Genomic DNA, 16,254 nt, shown 5'->3' on the forward strand with positions numbered 1-16,254 from the left:
TCTCAAAACACATTATGCTGAGTGGAAGAAGCCAGACACAGAAAAGTCCATGCTTTACAATTCCACTTGCATAAAATTCTAGAACAAGCAAGACTGATCTATGGTGATAGAAATCACAACAGTGGTTGCCTCTGGCAGAGCAGTGGGAGGGTGAGGATTGACTGGAAGAGAGCACAGAGAAACTTTCTAGGGTAATAGAAATATTTATATATATGTTCATTTTTTTCTTTCAAAGTAGTGATCGTCCTGAAGAATCAGACAGGAGTACTCAGGGTGTTGCAAGCCCTGATTAGGCAGAGGCATCAGTCACATTTCATGCAACTCTAATCATCATGTTCTATCTGCCTTCCAAAAGGAGGAACAGGTAAGGATTATCCCACCCATCGACAAGTATCATATATTTTGATAGAAATGTGGGTTACACAGGTATATGCATTTGTCAGAATTCATGAAACTTACATTTAAGCTCTGTGTCAGGATGACCAATCTTTTGACCTCCCTGGGCTACATTGGAAGAAGAATAATTGTCTGGTGCCACACATAAAATACACTATTGTCACAGGATCCTTGAGGTGTCACTTTTCTGGCTGGAAACCTCTGTGGCTGCTGGCACCTTTGCCTGAGTTTTGCTTGGGCCCACTGGACTCGTTCTGCCCACTTGGCCTGGCAGGCTTTGTTCACCTTGCACTACCAGCCTGGATCCCACAACTGCCAAGGGCGAGTCAGGTGCAGAGTGACAAGGGGTATGTGAGTGAGTGAGCGTGAGGTCTGGCTGCAGCAGCCAGGCACAGCAGCTGCAGCAGGGCAGGTAGCTCCAGGCACTGGCATGGGTGCTGGTTCCCTGCAAGGCTGCAGCTGGACGAGGAGTACTGCAAGCAGTTTCCATGGCTGGCACTGGGGAACATGGTGGTGCCTGGAGGCTTGGAGACTCCAAGAACTGTACAGCCCAGAAAGGGTGTCACAGCCCTGGCTCAGGGAGCTCTTAGGTCTGGGATCCCCAAAGGGCTGAAGCTCTTCTCTCCTTCTCTGTTCTCTCCTTCTCATCTTCTGCAATGTGGCAAGCAAGGGACATGTTTCAGTCCTGTTCGTGTTACAGTTCTTTCAGCCCTGCCTTCGGTAGGTCCCAAATTCTTGTCCTGCATCCAGAAAGAATGAGGTATACAGACAAGTGGAGGGTAGCACGGTGAAGAAGTGCTTTACTGAGTGACAGAACAGCTCAGAGGAGACCCGCAGTGTGTAGCTGCTGTCTGCAGGCAGGTCATCCCAACAAGTGTCCAGCTCTAAGCAGAGAGGAGACCCACAGTGGATTAGCTCCTCTCTGCAGACAGGTCATCTCTGCAGGTCTGGCTGAGTCTGGGGTTTTTATATGCCTCAGAGGGGAGGAAGTATGTGCTGATTGGTCCATGGGCAGCCATGGGCAGACCCAGGAAAGGCACCATAAGTTCTCACTCTGGTTGGCAGATCTGGAAGCCTGACCCCTAGGCCTCAGGCTTTCCCTGGCCTGAAGGTGGGGTTTCATCAGGGACCTACCCCTTTTTGCCGAGGAGCCTGTCTGTCTCCTGCTGCCATTAACCTGCCATCCATGGTGCCCACAGTGCCCAGGCTGTTCATGCTGAGGGGTACCTGCAGACCCGCCCTAGCTGCCCTTATCCCTGCCTTGGCCTCTCTCCCCTGCTCATCTGCATTCAAAGTCTGGAGGGGGCTGAAGCAGCAGGGAGCTGGCATGTTAGCACTGCCCTAAGTGTGCACATACCCAGCTGGATCATGACAGCACCCGGGCTCAGCCACAACTTTGCTCCAAAATTGGAGTGGGTGCTGGGAGTGGGGAGAGGCCAGGCAGCAGGAGCAGTGACTTCAGAGCCTACAGGGACAGGGGGCTTCCTGGGACCCTAGATTGCAGAGATGCCTGGGTCCGCAGCTGTGGCTGGGCAGCTGCAGCTGCCCCAGTAGGGTGGGGCTCCCACCCCTCCTACTTGGAAGCGGGCAGGGCTTCCACCTGTTCCCAGTTCTCACTGGTTCTGTGGAGTGGGCAGCCCTGCCTACGCCTCCCCCACTGCAGCCAGCAACATGGCAGCAGCCGGGCCACCACTGCCATCACCAACACTAACAATAGCTGATGAGCTAAAAACAAACAAAAAAAATCTCATAATGTTTTAAGAAAGTTTACAAATTTGTGTTGGGCTGTATTCAAAGCTGTCCTGAGCTGCATGCAGTCCATGGGCCACAGGTTGGACAAGCTCAATTGTGCATTTCAGTAATAAAAAGTGACACCAGGTGCATTGGCTCATACCGGTAATTCCAGCACTTTGGGAGGCCAAGGCGGGCAAATCACTTGAGATCATGAGTTCAGACCAGCCTGGCCAAGATGGTGAAACTCCGTCTCTACTAAAAATACAAAAATTAGCCGGGCATGGTGGGATGTGGTGGGGCTGAGGAAGGAGAATCACTTGAACCCGGGAGGCAGAGGTTGCAGTGAGCTGAGATTGCACCACTGCACTCTGCCTGGGCAACAGAGCGAGACTCTATCGCAAAATTTTAAAAACAGTGAAAGAAACAAAATTAAAGGCAAATAAATTAAAAATAATGTTTGTGAAAATACGACCGTCTTATAACTTTAATATATAAAGGTTACTTGAAAGTGAATAAAATAATTAACATCCAAAAGAAAGAAAAATGAACACGAACAGTCAATTTCCCCCAAAAGAGATGAATACACACACACAGACACACACACACACACACACACACACAGATACACACAGACATGAAGGTAAGAAAAGTAGTAATAAAATAGTAGGAATAGATATTACACATATATATGTATATATATACACACACACATATGTGGATACATATATATGAAAAGTGATCAAATACATCTGTCTACGAAAATTAGTAATAAAAGAAATAGAAAGTATAATACCAATAAATCTAGATATCAAATTAATTAACAGCAATTGTTTAACAATGGTGAAACTAAATGGCTATCTGGATAAAGAAGGGGACAGTGCTCAATAACTGCTCACCCAAGGCTTAAGCAAAATCCCTCCTCGGTTCTATCTGTTTTCAAGTCTGCAGCACATGGCAGAAATGACACCATCCAGGTCGGCATTCTGAAACCCAGCCATCGCTGTCCGGGTCACCCAGAGCTCCATTTGGAAGCCGAGAGGTGGAGAACCCTGAGCCCTCCACGTTCCCTATGCTGCCCATGAATTTCCATCCTGACTCATACATTCTTTCCCACCTCCCTCATATCTGCAGTCCACATCATTACCTAGAGTCTCACTCATTCAGTTCTCCTATCTGTCTTCACTCTGTATCTCCTAAGTCTTTTCAATTACTCCCTCCTGGGTGTTCTCATGTCAAAGATAGATTTTGATAATCTGATATCAGTCAATAATTTCCCAGAAGGTCATAGGGCCTGAGGAAAGAGGTTTCCCTGATAAGATATCATCTTATTTCCTGTGTATAAGAATGTGCTATCACTAAACGAGCAGAAAAGAAGACAGTTCAGAGAGGTGAAATGCAATTAATAAACAAACATATTAAAATATTCAACCTCACTGGGAATAAGAAAAACACAAATGAAATTAAGGCCTCATTTTTACTTATAAAATTAAAAAAAAATTAATTTGCATTTACAATACCTACTCCTGAGAAGAGAATAATAAAATTGGGGGTACTGTGTATTGTATTGCCCTTTGAGAAAGCAGTTTGACAATATGTATTGAGTCATAAATGCTCATACTGTTGACCCAGCAATTCATCTTCTGGAATAGTACACTGAAGAAAAATGTCTAAAAAGAGAAGAAAAAAACTTCACGTACAAAGATATTCACAGTTGTTCAGAAACCATATAAATAACCCACAAGAAGAGAGTTAAGTAAATTAAGGCACATGTAAAAGATGAAACAGTGTGTAGGCATTAAAGTATGACTTAATAGAAATGCAAAAGCAATTTACTGAAAAAATGATCAGCCACCCTCATGATTAAATAAATGCAATTAAAGTGATAGGGACATACCATTTTCCATCCTTCAGATGGACAAAGATTTAAAACCTCGTTAACGTCCTGTTGGGAAAATCAGGGCATGTTTATTTACTGTTTGTGGGAGTGTAAATATTGTGACTCCTTGTGCATATGTGGGTAGACCATCCAAGCATACAAAAAATATGGGCAGTAATGTAATGAACACCTGTGTATCTCCTACTTAAGCTCCAAAACATTCACACGTATGTGACTTCTTTGAAGAGCAATTTTGCATTGCCTATCACACTTCTAAATGTATACATTCTTTAACTCCAATAATTGCATTCCTAAGAATTTTATGTACAAAAATAGTTCCACCTGTGCACAAAAATAAGTATACTAAAAGGTATATTGCAGTATTCTTTTTCATGGCAATAGAGTAGAAACAATAGAAAGTCCACATAGTAGAGAGTTGTTGAACAAGCCCTGTTCCATCCCCACAATAGAACAGCATCCCGCTCTTGAAAGGGAGCGAGTTCTCTCTATATGCTAATAAGGAAGTATCTCCAAGAAATAGCATTGAGTGAAAAAGCAAGGTGCAGAACAGTATGCGCAGTAGGATCCCACTTGTCTATTTTAAAATATATGCACATATATATTTGTATATGCATTAAAAATTTTGGGAAGAATTCCCAAGAAACTGATGAAAAGCAGTTTCCCTACTGGAAGGCAGACTGAGGGAGGATGGAGAAGACTTTCATTTTCATCTTTTATTCCTTCTGAGCTGTTTTCATTTTGTTTTACCATGTGCATGTGTTGCTTTTGTGATTTAAAAACTAATTTTAAAAGATAAGTATGAATGCTACATTGCAAATGGAAAATGCATATGATACTAAGTGAACAAGATGGACTCTGCTCTGCATGTCATGCAGCTGTATACAGCAGGGTCTTGTGGAGACAAAGGTAATCCTGCTGCCTGTGTCCTTGACTCTGGCCCTGCCATCTACTCCAGAATCCCCTCCCTCTCCCCAAACTTCATCCTCTCCCTTGAGTATTAGCACCTCAGGTGTCTCCTCATTAAATCAAAAACAAAAACAAAAACTCAGCAACCTCTCTGGCTCCAGCACTCCCTGTTCCTTTCACAGCCCCTCCAAGCTGGCTTCCATCCCATCACCCCCTTGTCCCCAGCTTTTTCCAAGCTCTCAATTACAGTCACTCGATTGTAAAATTACTTTTCCATTACCATATCACTGGAGCTCTCTGCAGAGGATCACTTCCTCATTATCTCCTCTTGAGTCTTGGGTCGCCCTGGACCCTTCCTGACTCTCTCAGCTCCTGGAAGCCTCTTCCTGGCCAGTCTCCTCCCTGAACTCTGGCAGATTAAGCTCTAGCCCTCCTCTCTTATGTCTATATACAGTCTCCCTAGATGATGTCATCTATTTGAGCTGCAGAATCCTCACTAGTATAGTGAAGACACCTGACACCGCCTATGGATGCTGTACTGTTTCTTGACTCAGAATACATTCCTAGGAATGACAACTCACTTCTGCTTTGCGGAATTGCTCACTCTCCATTCCACACAGTCACAGGGGAACTGCCAATCACAATGACCCCGTCCTCTAACTTCAGGACTGGGGCACTCTTATTCATTCTTAATCCAGGCCAATCAGAGTTCTCCCAGAACTTTGCTGCTGGCAGAAATTAGCCTCTTTTCCCTGGAGATACTAAGCCTTTCTGGTGGAGAGAACCTACATGCAGAATGAAGCCAAATACAGCCCAGCAGAACTGAGATGCAGAGAGACAGACAGATGGACAGACAGGCTATAACTGACATCATTGAACGTCACTGAACCCCTAGGTCCAGCCACGCCTAACGTCAGAACCAAGCAGCCCCTGGACTTTCCACTTACATGAGCCAATAAATTACCTTTTCACTTGAGACAGTTAAAGTTAGAATTATGACTCATAACTAGAAGAATGCTGGCTAATATACTCCTAAACCACTATCTGAAGCTTCACATTTATAAGCACGACAGTCTGCTGGATATCTCCACTTGCAAGCCACCATGAACCTCAGCCCAACACACCCAGAGCTGAATCCTTTGTCTTCCCTGCCCCCAGCCACCCAGCTCCTCCACCACAGTCTTTTCCCAGCCCCTCCAGCCACTAGACACACAAGCTAAAACAGAGCCAACAGAAAGCTTGAAATAATAGCTTTTTCTGCCTTGTTTGAGATTTTCCAATTCAATTTTGTAAACATCAAATACTGTATTCAGTTGTACGAGTTCCAGGAAACTAGGTTAAAATGGCATCTTTAGAAAAATTGAGGATCGGCTATGCAGGAGCTGTGCATCAGTGCCTCACGCAAGTGCTTTCTAAAAGGTTAGACTTCCTCCTGCTTTGCTAGCCCAGAAATCATTGCTGATGAGTCCATGCAGACTGGATTTCACCTTTCCCAAACCTAATACTTTCAGCTAATGGCAGTCCCAACACTGCCATGAGAAGCAACTTGCCAATCACTGCACACCTCCAAGCCCATCACTCCACTCCTCAAGAACTTTCTATGGCTCCCCATCACCAAAAGGCTCCAACCACCCTGGATCATCTACTGCTCCCTGGACATACTGCATGCATTTCTGCCCCGGGATTCCACTCACTCTCTTCCTAGTCATTCTATTTCCACCTCGTCTCTGCTTCCATCCTGCCAAGGCGTGGATCAAATTCGCTCCATCCAGGAAATTGTGGTGCCACCTTCATTCCCAAGTAGGATAAAAATGCCTTCTTCTTCTGATACTCAAAGAACTTATTTGTAACTCTGATACCTCTGAGAACATATTGCCTTTGGTTAGTTTCCATGTGTGGGTTCACACAGCTCATCTCCCCAGCTAGGTTGTCAAGTCTACTTGAAGCCTCGCCTCAAAGCTGGATTGATGTCTTCCTCCTCTGAGCTCCCGTAGCAACGAGGTGCATCTCCCACACTGCCTTTCACAGTGACTATAACTGCCTCTTCCCAAATCTGGCTCTCCTCTTTTTGTGTGGGTGCCAGGCGAACTCATGTGTCTCCATCACAAGACCCCTGACACATTTGCTTGATGCCATCAGGTACTGTTCCCTTAATCAGATGCCTTTGAGAGCTTGAATCAATTCAGCTCAGCCAGAAAGGAGCAGTGGCTGCCTTATCTAGGGTAAAGGAGGTGAGAAGGCAGAGATTCCTGCCTGGGGACATCCAGAAGTCACCAAAAATTAAGCGTACATTCACAGGGCTAGTCACCCCTTCAACTGCTGATAGCCCCTTCCCTGGGATCTTGATAGCAGGTTTGGACAAGGACATCACATGCAGAAAGCTGCCAAGTCCTCTCCCTTAGAAACTCTTCAGGAGCTGAAAGAAGAATGAGAGGAGACAAGGAGAAACAGCCGAAGGAGAGGAGAAAAATCGAAAGAGCCAGGTGTCAAGGAGGCAAGGAATCCATTTCGAGAAAGAGGGCTGAGAAGGAGCCAGAAGAAACTGGCTTCCCTGACCGAGAGGAAGTCTCAACTAGGCTGATGGGTTAGGGAGGATAGGGGTAAGTCTGGAGCCCGCTGGAATCCTTCAAACCTGCTTGTGTAACTAAGAAGGAAAAAGCCTTTTCTTTCTTTCCACCTCCAGCCCTTTGCTCAGGTGCAGCCTTCTTCTCCTCTAAAACCATTTCCTACCTGAAAAGTCCTCTCTGCCTTCACTGCCCAGCTTGATCTGACCCCTCCACGAAGCTGCCTTCTGGGTGTCCTGCCTTCCGGATTGTGGGAGAGATTCCCAGTCCTCTGAGCTTAAGGCTCTGACTCTTGATGATAAAAGGCATTTCATTCTGCTGCATGTCACACTTATGTGCGGCCTATCCTGCCCTCAAGGCTGTGAAAGCAAGCTGCAAAGAACAGGAGGAGAAGGGTAAGCGACTCCTGCAGACCCACTAAATGCTGCACCCAGGCTTGGGATGCTTTCCCTTTCTGCTCTGAAAGCCCTGAGGCTCTGAGGATGAGACTCAAAGCAGCCATCAGAGGTGAGATATGTCTTTTCCTTCTAACAATGTATGCATAAAACCCCACACCCGTTAGGATGGCTAGTCTCGAAAAAGAGAAAATGACAAGTGTTAGTGAGAATATGAAGGATATATGTACCACTGAGCGGAATGAATGGCACAGCCACTACGGAAAACAGTGCGGTGGTTCCTAAAAAACATTAAACATAGAATTATAATACCAACTGGGTGTGATGGCTCACGCCTGTAATCCCAGCACTTTGGGAGGCCGAGGTAGGCAGATCACCTGAGGTGAGGAGTTTGAGACCAGCCTGGCCAATGTGGTAAAACCCTGTCTCTGCTAAAAATACAAAAACACACACACACACACACACACACACACAAAATTAGCCAGTCATGATGGTGCACACTTGTAATCCCAGCTACTTGGGAAGCTGAGGCAGGAGAATCACTTGAACCCGGGAGGCAGAGGTTGCAGTGAGCTCCACTTCTTGGTATATACCCAAAAGAGTTGAAAAAGCAGGGTCTCAAACAGATATTTATGCACCTGTGTTCATAGCAGCATTATTCACAACAGCCAAAAGGGAAGACCACCCAAATGTTCGCCTATGGCTGGATGGATAAGCAGAATGTGGCATACATACACACAGTGAAGTATTATTCCAACTTAAAAGGAAGGAAATCCTGACACTTGCTTCAACACGGATGAATCTTGAGGGCATTATGCTAAACAAAAGAGACCAGTCACAAAAAGACAAGTATTGTATGATTCCATTTCTATGAGATACCTAGAGTCGTCAAATTCGTGGAGAAGGAAAGTGGAATGGTGGCCGCCAAAGCATGGGAGGAAAGGGAACGGGGAGTTATTGTTTCGTGGGTACAGACTTTGAGTTGTACAAGACAGGAGAGTTATAAAACTGGATGGTCGTGATAGTTGCACAACAATGGAAATATGTTTAACACCACTGAACTGAACACTTTAAAATGGTTAAGGTGGTAAAATTTTTGTCGTGTATTTTATCATAATTTTTTAAAAGCATACAAAACTTGCATTCTACTCCATAATATATCCATCTGATCTTAGTATTAAAATGATTTATGAATTTTTCTCTCTCGAAATCTTTGGTAACAATTGATGTTCCAGGAAGATGCTCTGTGTTTATCCTGTCCCCGGGGAGGGAAGCCAGAATCCCTGTGGCCGCCCTTCCTCTGCCCTCCTCCCCCAGGTCCTCAAGTGCTCTCCTGCCTGCCAAGAGCTTCCTCCTTGCCTTAGGGAGGCAGAACTTTGTTCTGCATTCTTCTCTGCTGCTGATGGTGGGAACAGCCTACTCTAGAGGACCGGAAGCTTTTGAAGAGTGGGCCAGAGAAGGAAAGCTGAGTGAGATGTTAGAATTAGACCAAATGCAGCTTCTTCAGTTGATGAATTCGGTTTCACAGAGCAATCTTTTTTCCTTTGTTAGAGTAGTGGCTGTCTCCTGGCTCCCACAACTGCACAAAACAAAGGAGCTCAATTCAGCTAATAATCGTGTTTCCATAATTGTGCATTGGAGTGCTGAGGCTACCCTAGGATACGCCTGCGACTTCCTACCCATCCACTCCCCTGTCTGCAATCTCAGGTTCTCCTCTCCACACATCACTGAAAGGGGATTCCTAAAACTGGGCCACTTAGCAACTTAATGTCCAACACAGTACTAGGCTCTATAGGACATAATTGGACAAGTCTGACCCCATTCCTTCCTTGCCTCCTACGGCTCCCCCTGTCTCTAGGTCAAATCTGAAGCTCCATAGCCTTGTCCCCAAGCCTCATCGCCTGCTGCCTTCCCAGTGAGCCAGAAGCTCACAGTTTCCCCCAAGCTTTTGGACACTCTGTTCTCTCCACTTGATTCTAAAACCACTGTCATCCCAGAGCACCATATCTGCTCTCTTTCAGGTCCAAAGAACTTGCTATCGTGTGCTTTGCTCCTCTGTTAAACTGTGGTCACCCTAAGTCTGAGGTTGCTCACAGTTCAGCTCTGGCCGGGTGTGGCATGTAAGAGACATTAACAAGCATTCTAAAGAAATTAACTAGAGAGGGCTCCCTTAAAAGAGGTTCCCAGACTCACTGCGATTTTCTGTCCTCTGCAGACAGTTCCCAGCACTTCATGGTTCAGGCCATGGGTGGGTGCCTGATCCAGCCCAGGCCGGTTTGAGTCCTTCTAGGGATTTCCCCAACAGGACCTGGGGAAAGAGGACCCATCTGTCTCTTGGTGTAAAGCTCTGAGCTGTGGGACAAGGGAGAGTGGTCAGCACTGTGTCCTCTAGTGTGGAAAAAGCCATCAGAGGCACAGCTGACAAGACGATAAGCAGAGATGAAAGATGGTCCTGGCTGCATTCAGCTACAGGGACATGATTTGTTGACATGAGTGAGGCCTTTCCATGATTTTGTGACATGGAAAAGCCCAGTGTCTTTTCAATAACTCCCTTTGCCCTTGGCCTAAGCTTATTTGTGTGGGGTTTCTGTGACAGCCAAAAGCATCCTGACCATAAATGACTGAGTGAACCAAGTGTATTCTGACTTTTTATTCTGACTTTTGTCTTTGCTGCAAGGAACCCTGAAGTCAAGCTTGGAAGACTCCCTGTAGGAAGAGGTCCCAAATATACCTTATCATCCACCTGGGGCAACAAGAGGCCTTTGCCATTGCCCCTGCTCCTTCTTCCCTGGACCCAGTCTCAGATGCTTTCCTCCCTCTGCCTTCCATTCTAGAGAACTCCATGAAATTCCAAAGAACCTATCCCGACAGGCAACTGCCAGTCTGTCCTCTTTGGTTCCAGGAGCTCAAGCCCAATGGAGTTTCCTCCCCAAAGGAATGGCCCAGTCCTATTCCTCACTTGTCTCCTGTCCAGGACTTTTTCCTGGGACCCCGCACAGACAGCCTGGCCAGCAAGGAGGGGTGACTGGAATGGAGGCCAGGGGTGACTGGAATGGCTTGGGTGAGGGAGTGGGGGTGGGGAAGTGTTTCTCTCACTGTACAAGCCAAGAGCTGTTCGGAAGTCGATTTCAAGATCCCATCTCAGTGCTATCTCTCCAGCCCCTCATCCTTAATGAGATGAGACAAGATGAAACAAGATAAGAGAATGGGCAAGAGACAGCCCAGAGCGCACTGGAAAACCCCTAGCTGGTGCAGAAGCCTCAGGCTCCAGTCCCAGCTCTGCCCTGACTGGCGGTACAAACGCATAAAAGCCCCTTCCTGTCTCTGAACCTCTCTTTCTCCAGCTGCAAATTGAGGGGGTTGGATGGCTTCTAAGGGCCCTTTCAACTCTGATGGAGGAGGACTCATCTGTTAGATGGGAAGGGAGAGGGAACAGGGAATTCCCAGGGGCAGGGGGAGAGAGGGCAGCACACACATCAGAGAAGTGCAGCCACGTGGCAGCCTGGGACCCCAATCCAGTCCCAGGCACAGCCGGAAACTGATGCTTGCCATCCTGCCTATGGTCCCTCCCTTCAGACAGCAGGGCGATTTGGGGGTCCCCCCAGAGATAAGAACCTTATGGACAAGGTCTGTAACTCCAGTGCCCTGTGGAGGTCCCTGCAGCCTAAAAAGGCATCTCTCTTTGCATCCGCCCCACCACCTCTCCTCCTCCCACTTCATCTTGGCCCCCTCTGATGGCAGGGAAAAGAGATCCAGGGGATAAGCCCAAAGAACAGACACCTTTGAGGGAGGTTTCAGGAGAAGAGGGTGACAGGGAAGCCATGGCTGGGAGTCAGGAGACCCTGGCCTACCCTGTGCCCCCTGGTTAGTCCCTTCCCCTCTCCAGGCCCAGGTCTGTCCTTTGCACAATGAGGGGCGGGGCCACTAGGCTGCTGAGAACCCTGCCTTATGGAGCCTTTACCCTGGGAACAATCCTAGGTCCTCAGTCTCCCAGAGATGGTGCAGCTCGATAATCTCATCATCTCACTTACCTGGGGCATTTGATGGTTAGCCTGAGAAGAAACAGTCCCATCCATGCAAATTATAATCCTCAGCCATCACACGCAGCCAAGGAGCCAAGGACAAGACGTAGGCCACCTCCCAGTGCCAACCCTGCCACCATTCCCACCATCCCCAGTGTACAGCCTGCATCTTTTATGTGTACTGGAAAAGCAGGGCGAGGGGGGTTTGAATAGGAATAATCCTTTCCCTGCCCCAAGGAAGGCATGGCCCAGCCAAGTCACACCTGTGCTGTGGGAAGAGGCTGAGATCCAAGAGTCAGCTGTGCTGCCTCAGGCCCCAGGGAAAGAAGAATGGGAGGAGTCAGGGAGGGGAGGCAGGAGGAAGGGGCTTCTCCTGGCTTCGCTGCATCCAGTGAACCTCCTGGTGGATCCCCTATAAGTAAACACTCCCACATATAAATGTAGGGTCCAGTGCAGCCCAAGGGCAGAGAGAAATGATTTGTGGATTATGCACCTTCACCCTGTAGAGATAGATGAAGAGTTGTTTCTGCCCCAACTAGACCATGTCCGCCAAGGCCAGGGCCCTCTCCTGGGAACTGACCATGTCAAACCACTCAGATTTCAAGACTGTTACCGTAGTTAGTCCACCCTGACTAATACACAATCCCGAATGAGTGACTTGAGTCTATTTCTTCTTAACTGTGGCTGGGTGCCTGAGGTTCTCCCTGGTAGTTTGAGGATCCCCAGGAAGCACTCCCATCCTTCTGGGGAGCCCCTCCTGTCTACCCTGGCTCTGCATGTCTGAACCCAACTCCATCCTTCTAACCCCCTGCATGTCATCATGTCCTCCCCCCGACTCCACACCTCACCCTCTTTCATAGACCTTCATTTCCCCAAGAACCATTAGCCGCAGCCACATACATCACTGAAGGTCTGAGGTTAACAGCAGGGGATTACTTTACAGAATAAGAAAACCATTTAAAATTAAACATCAGGCATCACTCTTGCTTAAAGCTCATCTGCCAAACTTACCATGGGGAGTCTCTTATTGCTTTGGCTTCTGATAAGATTCCAGCCACTTTGTGTTTATTTATTCATTCAACAATTATTGATTGTGCACCTGCTGTGCTCCAGGCACCCCTCCAAAGTGCTAGGACATGCAGAAAACAAAGCCATCCCTTCAATCACAAAGCTTACTTTCTATTAGGAACAAAAGACAATAAACAAGCAAATAAACACATAATATACTGTCAGAGTTAAGAAAAAAATTATTCCAAACATGAAAATGATTCAAAACATTGTCTAACAAGCTGCCTAATTGTCTTGTGACTTTCTAGGGCTAGGCTGTCCAATACGGTAGCCATTTGCCACATTGGCCATTTAAGTTTAATTTATTAACTTTATATTAATTGTAAATTGGCCATTTAAGTTTAATTTATTAACTTTATATTCATTACATGAATTAAATATATTTAATATAATAATTAGATATATTTTAGATGGGGTCTCACTCTGTCACCCAGATTGGAGTGCAGTGGTATGATCTCAGCTCACTGCAACCTCCACCTCTCAGGCTTAGGCAATCCTCCCACTTCAGCCTCCTGAGTAGCTGGGACCACAGGTGCTCGCCACCATGCCCAGCTAATTTTTTGTATTGTTGGTTGAGATTTTGCCATGTTGCCCAGGCTGGTCTTGAACACCTAAGCTAAAGCAATCTGCCTGCCTCTGCCTCCCAAAGTCCTGAGATTACAGGCATGGGCTGTACCATACCTGGCTCATAAATTATGTGTTTACATATAATTTATATATGAATATTAAATTATTCATGTTATGTTATCTTAATATTATAGTAAAATACATATAACAATATTTAATAGACTTTACTATATTGATTAAATTTCTTTTTTTTTTTTTTTTTTTTTTTTGAGACGGAGTCTCGCTCTGTCGCCCGGGCTGTAGTGCAGTGGCCAGATCTCAGCTCACTGCAAGCTCCGCCTCCCAGGTTCACGCCATTTTCCTGGGTTCATGCCATTCTCCTGCCTCAGCCTCCCAAGTAGCTGGGATTACAGGCGCCCGCCACCTCGCCCGGCTAGTTTTTTGTATTTTTTAGTAGAGACGGGGTTTCACCGTATTAGTGAGGATGGTCTCGATCTCCTGACCTCGTGATCCACCCGTCTCGGCCTCCCAAAGTGCTGGGATTACAGGCTTGAGCCACCGCGCCCGGCCGATTAAATTTCTTAAAATTTAATTCAAACAACTAAAATTCTGTTTCTCAATCACATCAACCACATGTCAAGAGCTGAACAGCCACTTGGGGGCTAGGACTATCCTATTGGTTGGTGCAGATTTTCTTCATCAGAGAAAGTCCTTTTAGACAGCGCTGTTCTAGGAGAGTCACTTTGGCTTGACTTACTATTTACTATTGATTAGGGCCCAGACTCTAGGAAGTTAAATGTTAACTTCAAGAAGATTAATAAGCTGCAAATGATTTTTGTCCAGCAGAGATGCAAATGGTTTCTATCTGGAAGAAAAGATAACCCCAAAGGTTGCAGTTTTATCGTCCTATAGGACATTAACCAATTTAGTATCTAACTTTGCCATCTTATTCCAGCACTCTCTGTCCATTGATTACATATAGCAGGTTCTCATATCCCCTCTTGAACCAGCTCTGTCATTTTGCTGATTCCTCACTAATGAGTTAAATAAATCACTGACACATCCCGCTAGATGCTTCTATGAAAGTCATGTTTTTGACTCTTTGGAAATTATACTTTGACATCAGGTAATGATCAGTGCTATGAAGACAATTTAAGCAGAGTGAAGAGACAGTGACCGTGTGTGATTTTAGCTAGTTAGGTCAGGGAAGGCCCTTTGGGGGAGGTGACCTTTGAGCAAAGACAGAATGAAACAAAGGAGCAGTCCTTTAGATACCCAGGGGTGCCAGTTCTGGCAGAGAGAGGAGCAGGTGCCAAGGTGCGAAGGCAGTGTGGAAGCTGGATTGCACTTGGTGTTTGAGGCAAGCAGGAAGTGGTGTGGTCCTGGTGGGTGATGAGGTATGGACAGATTTCTTAGGGCCTTGGGATCCAAAGGAAGGACTCTGGATTGCATTTTGGAGGTGCCTAAGGTGGGGTATAACTACTCCCTCTCATACTCCAGGGGAGAGTTGAGGAACAGCCTTTGTGATCAGTCCTGCTGGGGTTCTCACTAGTGGTGGGGCTGGGGAGGGGCACCCTTCCCAGAGGGGTAAAGCTCCCTTTTACCCCCTTTGCCAGAGGGGTAAAACATGCTAAGTCCCAGAGGCTACATTCACAAGGCCATGTGGATGGGCCCGCAGAGGTGTGTGAGGCGGTAGACCTGGGAGTCACCTCCCCTAACTCTCTCTGCTCTCCCATCCTCTATCTAGAGTTGCCAGGGCCCTTGCCCATGCCGTGCCTCATCTAAAGGCTCTCAGAGGAGTTCTCTAAACAAAGAAAACTTTTTCTATACCGATGATGACTTTTGCAGACCTTTCAGAAGGTTCCAAAGCAGCCAGCTTTCAAATGAGCAGTTTTGCTTCTCCTTCCAGATAGGGAAACTGGGTTTTCACTAGATCTGGTAATAGCTCTGGGGCTTCAGAGCACTGGTGAGGTTGCTAGTATGGGTCTAAGGATTTAAGCAGGTAAAGTGAAGGTAGGAGGGCTAAGAGACGAGTGAAATGGGGTGAAGGTACAAAAAAGACCTAAAGATCTCTATAAGGTGCAGAGGGACCCTGTGGGCTGTGGCAGCTGAGGTTTCAGAGGTGGGGAGGCCCCAGGTGGTGTTGGTTCAGGCACTAGGGTACTTGCGCCAAATTCCAGCTCTCCTGACTTGCATGAATTTGGGCAAATTGTGAATCCTCGGTCATGTGTAAGATGAGTAGAAGAATGATGCTCTGCCTGGGTGCAGTGGCTCACACCTGTAATCCTAGCACTTTGGGAGGCTGAGGAGGGCAGGTTACCTGAGCTCAGGAGCTCAAGGCCAGCCTTGGCAACATGGCAAAACCCCATCTCTACTAAAATACAAAAAATTAGCTGGGCATGGTGGTGCACGCCTATAACCCTAGCTACAGGGAAGGCTGAGGCATGAGAATCGCTTGAACCTGGGAGGCAGAGGTTGCAGCGAGCCGAGATTGCGCCACTTCACTCCAGCCTGGGTGACAGAGCGAGGCTCCCTCTGAAGAGCTATTGGGAGCATCAAACAAGATGATGTGTATGGAGAACCTTGAACAGGGCCTGGCGTGAGGCAAGTGCTCCATTAACATTAGCTGCTGTGATTGTTATCAAAGGTGATCCTGGACTGTGGGGCTGAAGTCGAGTGTTAAGTCCAGGGGACACTGAGGCCAC

The 16,254-nt window shown here is 46.8% G+C and overlaps 1 non-coding gene across 1 annotated transcript; it reads right to left on the reverse strand.

Moving 5' to 3' along the window:
- Positions 1–253: 253 nt before the first annotated feature.
- LOC112608779 lies at positions 254–387 on the reverse strand. Its single transcript, XR_003116068.1, has one exon. It is a non-coding gene; the product is annotated as a U8 small nucleolar RNA (small nucleolar RNA).
- Positions 388–16,254: the final 15,867 nt, after the last annotated feature.

Source organism: Theropithecus gelada, chromosome 15 (genome assembly GCF_003255815.1).
Source record: "Theropithecus gelada isolate Dixy chromosome 15, Tgel_1.0, whole genome shotgun sequence".
Lineage (NCBI taxonomy): Eukaryota > Metazoa > Chordata > Mammalia > Primates > Cercopithecidae > Theropithecus > Theropithecus gelada.